The sequence below is a fragment of the Gossypium hirsutum genome, chromosome A09 (assembly GCF_007990345.1).
Source record: "Gossypium hirsutum isolate 1008001.06 chromosome A09, Gossypium_hirsutum_v2.1, whole genome shotgun sequence".
Taxonomy (NCBI): Eukaryota; Viridiplantae; Streptophyta; class Magnoliopsida; order Malvales; family Malvaceae; genus Gossypium; species Gossypium hirsutum.
Genome location: NC_053432.1, coordinates 49620595 through 49630258, shown reverse-complemented (window position 1 = coordinate 49630258; position 9664 = coordinate 49620595). Strand labels below are relative to the sequence as shown.

General features: G+C 38.6%; 3 non-coding genes across 3 annotated transcripts; 2 read left to right on the top strand and 1 right to left on the bottom strand.

Annotated features, from left to right (window-relative positions):
- The first annotated feature begins 806 nt into the window (after window positions 1-806).
- On the top strand, window positions 807-912 carry LOC121206797 (small nucleolar RNA R71). Its single transcript, XR_005901969.1, has one exon. It is a non-coding gene; the product is annotated as a small nucleolar RNA R71 (small nucleolar RNA).
- A 5677-nt stretch (window positions 913-6589) lies between these two features.
- On the top strand, window positions 6590-6696 carry LOC121207413 (small nucleolar RNA R71). The gene has a single exon (XR_005902504.1). It is a non-coding gene; the product is annotated as a small nucleolar RNA R71 (small nucleolar RNA).
- A 2485-nt stretch (window positions 6697-9181) lies between these two features.
- LOC121207378 (small nucleolar RNA R71) lies at window positions 9182-9288 on the bottom strand. Its single transcript, XR_005902468.1, has one exon. It is a non-coding gene; the product is annotated as a small nucleolar RNA R71 (small nucleolar RNA).
- Between the last annotated feature and the right edge of the window lie 376 nt (window positions 9289-9664).

Here is a 9664-nt window from a genome sequence, read left to right as displayed (position 1 = left end):
TGCTTACCACTGTTTCTTGCCTCGGTTCTGGTTCAGGCTCAACAACTCATTCGTCATTTTGGATATTAATTGCGTTGAGCTATTCCCTTGGGTTGGGTTCAGTGTTACTTGGTAAGCTACCTTGTGGTTGTTCAGAGATTAGTTTAGAAAGCTGGCCTATCTGAGTTTCGAGCCCTTAGATTGATGCTTGTTGATTCTTAAGTGCTGTCTCAGTGTTCTGAAAACGAGTTTCTGACACCGAAATAAACTTTGAGAGCATCTAGTCAAGGTTTGCCTTCTTTTCTTATTGATAAGGTGGTTGTTGAAAGCCCTGAGGATTTTGTGGCTTTTGATTCCCTTGACCACCCTAGGAGAAATTTGGGTGGTTCCTCCAACCTGTATTATAAGTATTACTGTATGTGTTATTTTGATATCTAAAGTTATTGTTACCCATATAGTTGACTTGTTCCTCTTCAGTTGTAGGATTGAAGGATTGATATTCTGTATCCACACCTCCTCCGCTTGAGTCACACCTCATTACGGGATGTACCTGCGTAGAACCAAGAAACCATCAATCTTTTTTATTGAGAAGTTCTACCTGATTTGACAACATAGTAACTGAGTCGACGTTATAAATGCCGACTGTTTTTGTTGGCTTTGTTCTCATGACTCGCCACTGATAGTTATTCAGTGACATCTCTTCTATAAACTCATAGGCATCTTCAGGTGTTTTATTGTTGATGGTTCCACCAGCAGCTGCGTCAACCATTTGTCGAGTCGAAGGATTCAGATCATTATGGAATGTTTGTACTTGAAGCCAAAGCGGTAACGCATGGTGAAGGCACCTTCTTAGTAAGTCCTTGTATCTTTCCCATGCATCGTAAAGTGTTTCTAAATCCATCTGCACAAAAGAAGAGATATCATTATGTAATTTAGCCGTTTTAGCCGGCGAAAAGTATTTTAGTAAAAATTTTTAGTCATTTGTTCCCAAGTAGTAATTGACCCTCATGGTAACGAGTTCAAACACTGTTTAGCTTTGTTCCTCAATGAAAAGGGAAACAACCGAAAACGTATGGCATCATCAGAAACGCCATTGATTTTAAATGTATCGCAAAATTCTAGAAAGTTTGCTAAGTGAGCGTTGGGATCTTCATCCTGCAAACCATCAAACTGAACGAACTGTTGTATCATTTGAATTGTGTTACGTTTCAGTTCAAAAGTATTTGCAGCTACAGCAGGTCTTACTATGCTAGATTCAGTTCCTATTAAATAAGGTTTAGCATAATCATACATAGTACGTGGAGCAGGATTTTGATTAGCCACAATTGTAGGAGGTAGCTGATTGTTTTGGTTTTCAACCATCTCTTTGGTTGAGGGCTGAGTATTGTCTTCTTGCTCGTTTTCTGTGTATCTTAAGCTTTACCTTATTTCTCTTTGGTTTCAACGAACTGTACGATCGATTTCTTCGTCAAAAAGTAATGGTCCCGACGAATTTCTTCTAGTCATAAACTATAAAATCTGCCAAGAGAAAGAAAAAGTAAATTAATAAATAATAATAATTAAATTAAATTAAATTGCAAGAAAAATAAATGGCTAAAGTAATAAAAATTGAGCGTTCCTAATATTTTAGTTCCCCAGCAACGGCGCCAAAAACTTGATTGCGAGGTTTCGTGATAGGTTTTAAATATTTATAATTACTCGTTCTTGAACTAACCAATATCGCGATGTAGGCAAGTGTACCTATCAAACAGTAGTATAGTTTTAGTAAGACTGGATTGTCAAACCCAAAGGAACTAAAAGTACTAGTAATGACTGTCTTTTTATTATCTAGCCTAAGAATAATGGGGTTTTGTTTTAATTGACTAATTATCTAAACTAAGAACGCACAGAGAAAAGAATTGGGGAATTCCTTTTGGGAAAATTGATTGACTTGAGACAATACCTAAGGAAAAATCCACCTAGACTTTACTTGTTATTCTGGCTTCGAACTGGACGATTTATTCATTCAACTTGTTCCATAGAGATCCCTAAGTTATGTTATTATCCCTATTCAAGACTAATAACGTTTAATCCCTAGATTGAATAATCGAGACTTTTCTCTAATTAACACTCTAGGGTTGCATTAACTTGATCTATGGATCCCCTTATTAGGTTTCACCCTAATCCAGTAAAATCTTGTCACCCTATTTCTAGGTGCGCAATCAACTCCGCTTAATTATGACAAAAGTAGTCTTAGACAGGGTCTATTCCTCCTCTGAATAAGAGCATGTCTTGAATCAGTATCCTGGGATATCAAACCAAGAATTAAGAACACATAATTAAGAACAAGTTAAATATTTATCAAACGATTCAGAAAATAATAACAAGATTCGTCTTAGGTTTCATTCCCCTTAGGTATTTAGGGGTTTTAGTTCATAACTAAATCAGAAAACATCTCAGAAGAATAAATAATACAAAACATAAAGAAAACCCAAAACTCCTGAAGGGAAATTGATGAGAGATCTAGTCTTGATGATGAATCCGGCTTCTGAGATGGATAAATCGACTTCCTTGGAGTAATTCCTTACCCCTATTCTCTGTCCCCCCTTTTCTCCTCTTCTAGGGTGTATTTATAAGCTTTGGAATGCCTAGAAGCCCTCAAAAATAGCCTTTTCTGAATTGGACTCAACTTGGGCTTGGCAAGGACACGCCCATGTGCCACGGCCGTGTAACGTGATTACCAGGCCATTTTCGATCCGTTAAATTGTACAGGCTGTGCGGGTCAATGGCCAGGCCATGTGAATCGTGAAAGCCTTGGTCGACACCCTCGAAAGACATGGGCGTGTGAGTTATCCGTGTGATAAGGCTTAGGCCGTGTCATCTTCTCAATTTGGTCCGTTTTGTCCCTTTTTGGCTCATTTTTTGCTCCTTGAGCTCTCTTATGCTCTCCTAAGTATAAAACATGAAATTAAAGCATTAGGAGCATCGAATTCACCGATTCTAATGAGAAATCATCTATAAAATGCATTAAACATGGGGTAAAAATATGTATAATTTACGGTTTATCAAGCGGCTAGGATTGTAGGTGGTCGAACCTAGTACTAGTGCGTCCCAGCACGATGAAGGAGAATGATGGATGTGGCGGTTGAGAGCATGTAAGTCATTCTCCTCCTTGAACTCCTCCGTATATAAGCCCAGTGCAGTACTGAATTCTGGGACGCTTAGCTGGCAGACATTCGCCTAGGCGAAATTGGACTGTGCCAGGATCATCGTAGTTCGTCATCACGGTCTGAAGATGAAATGTTGAGCATAATTCCATCGTGAGCTCGAGATACGTCAGCTCAATGATCCCAGAGAAAAACTCCCAAGGGTCGGTGGTTAGGAGGGCCCGAATAGAATCAGCCAACTGAACTTGTTCTACTGTAACCCAGTCGATGCAGCAGCCCACAATTAAAGGTTGGGCCTGGAGTATTTGGAAAAGTTCTTCTTGGGGCCCGATGGGGAATTGCAGGAAAGAGTGGCGAATTTCTGCGGTAGGACCCGAGGAAGATGACGCTCCCTTCCTTTTCTTTGAAGCAGGAATGACAGCCTTTTTACTACGTAAAGACGACATTGTATGCCTGTAATATATAAAAAAAAATAAAACAAAAAATAATAGTAGGTAAAAGAATTTGAAAAGGAAAAAGCCATGAATTTGAACTAACAATTTCAACCAAAACTACTAATACTACCAAACTCAACCAAAATAATCAATTTGATAGCATAATTTCGTGACATTAGCATGGTAATATCATGAGAATGAGCATAGTAATGGCATGGGCATGACAATAGAATGAGGCTTTCCTAACAACTCGATTCAATATGAAATGTACGAGAAATAACCTAAGAATGCAAATTAAATGATAGAATAATGAGCAAAATGAAAATAGTATGAGAAAAATGAAGATTGTTTTGATAATAAGCATTAGAAATAAGTAAAATAGAAGTGAAAATAGTAAACAAATGCTAAGGGAGAGAGATTAGGCGTGAAAAATAGAGTGGGAAGCAGCGCACGAGCGTAGTAGGGAGGCCGTGTAGACTTGCAGCGGCTAGGGTTAGGGATTTTGAGTGAAGAAGACAATGAATAGTGCAGGGTATTTATAGAATTTGGGACACACGACCAGGGAACTCGCCCGTGTTCCTCAATTTTTGCCCGTGTGATTAACAAATTTTAAATTTGGGCACGTCTGACGATTGGCCCACTCCCGTGTTCCTTGGACGTGTGGGTGCACACGACCGTGTCGCACGGCTGTGTCTGTCTTCGTTTTCTTCTCCCACGCCCATGTATGTAGGCCCACACCCGTGTTAATTTCACAGGTTCGACCACGGGTGCTAGACACGGGCGTGTCTCACGCCCATGTTAATTTGACAGGTTCAGCCACGGTTTTAAGGCACGGGCGTGTCGCACGCCTGTGTTGTTTTGGCAGGTTCGTCCACGGCCATGTCGCACGGTCGTGGTGATTTATCATAGCCCATGTTGGGGAAATCTTTGCTCTGTTTTCATACGGCCTAATGCACACCCGTGTGCTTGGCCGTGTTTGTGTGGTAAACCTGTATTCAAGAGCTTTGTTAGTAAGTTAGGTGTTAGACACTAAAATTTAAAGAAGTTAATTCAGTTAGTGCTCGGGTTGCCTCCCGAGAAGCGCTTATTTGTAGTCTAATCTCGACTTACCTTTCCATTGAATGGTCATGGTGGCTCAAGGAGTTTATACTCCTCATTCCTACTATCCATCTTATCATAATAAGGTTTTAGATGGGTATTGTTTACCTTAAAAGTGCCGAACTAGGGATGACTTACCTCGACTGTACGGAATGGGAAAATGCTAAGTACCGGAAGAGGGACTTCTTCATTCGATTTTGAAAGGTATTGAGCTCATCCTGGCGTAGTTTTGGTTTATCGTGTGTTCTCAGTTTATGTGTCCGCCATTCATCTAGCTCTTCGATTTGTAGCCTTCGTTCTTTATGAATAGGTCCTCTACTATTGCTTGAGAATGGCTCAAGTACTTCCTTCAGACTCATTTCCTGCAAAGTAGGTTGCACCATATTGTCAGTTTTAGTAGAATGGTTTAGACGATCACCTTCAATTTCTGATGTGTTGCCAGAATTGCGAGCTTGAAGGGTGATTGTTTCGTCTCCCACATGAAGTGTGAGCTCACCTGTGCCAACATCAATAATCGTTTTAGCAGTTGCTAAAAAGGGCCTTCCTAAAATCAATGGAGTGTTGCTATCCTCCTCTATGTCTAGAATAATGAAGTCAACAGGAAATATAATTTATCGATTTTAACTAGCACATCTTCAATAATACCCCTAGGATATTTTATAGTTTTATCTGCTAATTGGGTGCTCATCCTAGTCTGTTTAGGTTTCCTAAGACCTAATTGTTTGAACATTTTGTAGGGCATGATGTTAATATTGACCCCTATATCAGCTAATGCATTATTAACATCTAAACTACCAATTAAGCAAGGAATTGTAAAACTCCCTGGATCTTTTAATTTGTTGGGTAGCTTATTCTGCAGAATAGCTGAGAAAACTGCGTTTAGCTCCACATGCTACACCTCGTCCAACTTATGCTTATTTGCTAAAAACTCCTTTAAAAATTTATTGCGTTTGGCATCTGTGATAGAGTTTTAATAAATGGTAAGTTAATGTGTAATTTTCTTAAGAGTTTAAGGAATTTACCAAATTGTTCATTTGAGCGGTCTTTCCTTGTCGCATTAGGTATGTCACACGAGGTTTGTATTCTACAATTACCGGTTTCTACTCATTGTGGTCTACCTTACCTTTACCTTTGCTTATCTCAATTTCTTGCCTTGGTCCTGGTTCAGGTGTGACTAACCCTTTCTCATCTTGACTAGTAATCGCGTTGAGTTGCTCCCTTAGGTTAGATTCTGTGTTGCTTGGAAAGCTACCTTGTGGTCGTTCAGAAATCAACTTGGCAAGTTGTCCAATCTAAGTTTCGAGCCCTTGGATGATGCTTGTTGATTTTTGAGTGCCGTCTCGGTATTCGAAAAATGAGTTTCTGACACTGATATAAACTTTGAAAGCATCTCTTCAAGGTTCGGCTTCTTTTCCTGTTGGCAGGGTGGTTGTTGGTAGCCTGGAGGTGGTCTCTGATTTCCTTGGCCTTCCCATGAAAAATTTGGGTGGTTCTTCCAACCTACATTATAAGTGTTACTATATGAATTGTTTTGAGATCGAGGATTGTTACCCATGTAATTTAACTGCTCGTTATCCATGTTGTGGCCATAAGGTTGGTATTCTGAATTGCTTGATCCACCTCCATTTCCTTCGCACTGCATTACTGGGTGAACCTGTGAAGAACTAAGAAAACCATCAATTTTCTTATTCAAGAGTTCTACCTGATTAGAGAGCATGGTGACCGAATCGACGTTATAAACACCGGCTGTTTTTGTTGTCTTTGTCCTCATGACTTGCCACTGATAGTTATTCAGTGACATCTCCTCTATAAACTCATTAAGCATCTTTAGGTGTTTTATTATTGATGGTTCCACCAGCGGCTGCATCAATCATCTGCCGAGTCGAAGGATTCAGGCCATTATGAAATGTTTGAACCTATAGCCAGAGTGGTAACCCATGGTGAGGGCATCTTCACAAAAGGTCTTTGTATCTCTCCCATGCATCGTAGAGTGTTTCTAAATCCATCTGTACAAAAGAAGAGATATCATTACGTAATTTAGTCGTTTTAGCCGGCGGAAAATATTTAAGTAAAAACTTTTTTGGTCATTTGTTCCCAAGTAGTAATTAACCCTCGTGGTAACGAGTTCAACCACTGTTTAGCTTTGTTCCTTAATGAAAAGGGAAACAACCGAAGACGTATGGCATTATCAGAAACACCATTGATTTTAAATGTATCGCATAGTTCTAGGAAATTTGCCAAGTGAGTGTTGGGATCCTCGTCCTGCAAACCATCAAACTGAACAAACTGTTGTATCATTTGAATTTTGTTAGGTTTCAGTTCAAATTTATTTGCAGAAATAGCAAGTCTAACTATACTTGACTCAGTTCCTGTTAAATTAGGTTTAGCATAATCATACATAGTGCGTGGAGCAGGATTTTGATTAACAGCAATTGCAGGAGGTAGCGGATTTTCTTGGTTTTCAGCCATCTCCTTGGTTGTGGTTTAAATATCGTCCTCTTGCTTGTTCTCTGTGTATCTTAAACTTCGCCTTATTTCTCTTTGGTTTCTGCGAGCTGTGCGATCAATTTTTCCGTCAAAAAGTAGTGCCCTTGACGGGTTTCTTCTAGTCATAAACTATAAAAACCTGCCAAGAGAAAGAAAAAGTAAATTAATAAATAATAATAATAATAAAATAAAATTAACTTGCAAGAAAAATAAATGGCTAAAGTAATAAAAATTGAGTGTTCCGAATTTCTTAGTTTCCCGGCAACGGCGCCAAAAACTTGATATGTGATTTTGTGTGATAAGTTTTATAAATTTATAATTAATCATTCTTGAAACTAACTATTATCACGATGTAGGCAAGTGTACCTATCGAATAGTAGTATAGCTTTAGCAAGACCAGATTGTCGAACCCAAAGGAACTAAAAGTACTAGTAATGACTGCCTTTTTATTATCTAGCCTAAGAATAAGGGGGTTTGTTTTAACTAATTAATTAACTAAACTAATAATTCACAGAAAATAGAATTGGGGAATTACTTTTGGAAAAACGATTGAATTAAGACAATACTTAAGGAAAAATCCACCTAGATTTTACTTGTTATTCTGACTCCGAATCGGACGATTTATTCATTTGACTTGATCTGTAGAAATCCCTAAGTTATATTATTATCTCTCTCGAGACTAACAACATCTAACCCTAGGTTGAATAATTAAAATCTCTTTCTCATTAACTTCCTAGGGTTGCATTAACTCGATCTATGGATCCCCTTATTAGGTTTCAGCCTATTCCGGCAAAATCTTGTCACCCTATCTCTAGGTGCGCAATCAACTCCGCTTAATTATGACAATTGTACTCTTAGATGAGGTCTATTCCTCCTCCGAATAAGAGCTTAACTTGAATCAATATCCACATAATTATGACAATTATGACAATTGTACTCTTAGATGGGGTCTAGGCCGTGTGGTCTGCCTGTCTGAGGAGGTCCAAGCCGTGTTGATTTCGTATGTTGGCACAAGTGAAATCTAGGTGGATTTTTCCTTAGGTATTGTATTAATCAATTGAATTTTCTAAAAAGTATTTTCCCAAATTTTCTTTCTGTGCATTCTTAGTTTAGTAATTAGTTTAAATAACCAAACCACTTAATTTTTAGGCTAGATAATAAAAAGAAAGTAAATATTAGTAATTGTGGTTCCTTTGGGTTCGGCAATCCAGTCTTGCTGAACTATGCTACTGTTCGATAGGTACACTTGCCTTAATCGTGATAATAAGTTAGTCTCAAGAACGATTTAGTCATAAATCTTTAAAACCTATCGCGAATATCACGTACCAAGTTTTTGGCGCCGTTGCCGGGGAACTAGGATATTAGGAACAATCGATTTTTATTACTTTAGCCATTTTACTTTATTTGCAATTTAAATTTTTATTTTCTTTCCTAATTTTTCTTTTATTCGTTCCTGACTGGTTTTTATAGTGTATGACTAGATCAGGACCATTATTGTTTGATAGAGAGATCGATCGCACAGTTCATAGAAATCGAAGAGAAATAAGGCAAAGCTTACGATACACAGAGAAAGAGCAAGAGGACGATACTTCCACCACAACCGAGGAGATGGCTGAAAATTAAGAAAATCTGCTACCTCTTGCAATTGCTACTAATCAGAATCTTGCTCCACGTACTATGTATCATTATGCTAAACCTTCTTTAACAGGAACTGAGTAAAGTATAGTTAGTCCTACTATTGCTGCAAATAATTTTGAACTGAAACCTAACACAATTCAAATGATACAACAGTTTGTTCAGTTTGATGCTTTGTAGGATGAGGATCCAAACAATCACTTGGCAAATTTTCTGGAGTTTTATGATACTTTTAAGATCAATGGCATTTCTGATGATGCCATTCACCTTTGGTTGTTTCCTGTTTCATTGAGGACCAAAGCTAAACAGTGGTTGCACTCATTACCACGAGGGTCAATCACTACTTGGGAACAAATGACCGAAAAGTTTTTACTAAAATATTTTTCACCGGCTAAAACGGCTAAGTTGAGGAATGATATTTCTTCCTTTGTGTAGATGGAACTAGAAACACTCTATGATGCATGGGAGAGATACAAGGATCTTTTGAGAAGATGCCCTCACTATGGGTTATCACTCTGGCTACAGGTTCAGACGTTTTACAACGGTGTGAACCACTCAATGAGGCAACTCATCGACGCAGCCGCCGGTGGAACTTTGAATAACAAAACACCTGAGGCGGCTTACAAATTTATTGAGGAGATGTCACTGAATAACTATCAGTGGCAAGTTATGAGGACAAAGCCGACGAAAGCAGATGGTGTTCTCAACCTCGATGTGGTTACTATGTTATCTAACCAAGTAGAACTCTTAAATAAAAAGATTGACGGTTTGTGTGGTTCTAGTCAAGTACATCCAGTGATGAGGTGCGATTCAAATGTAGGAGGAGCATGCACAAAATATCAACCCTTCAACCCTAGCATCGAGGAGGAACAAGTCCAATATATG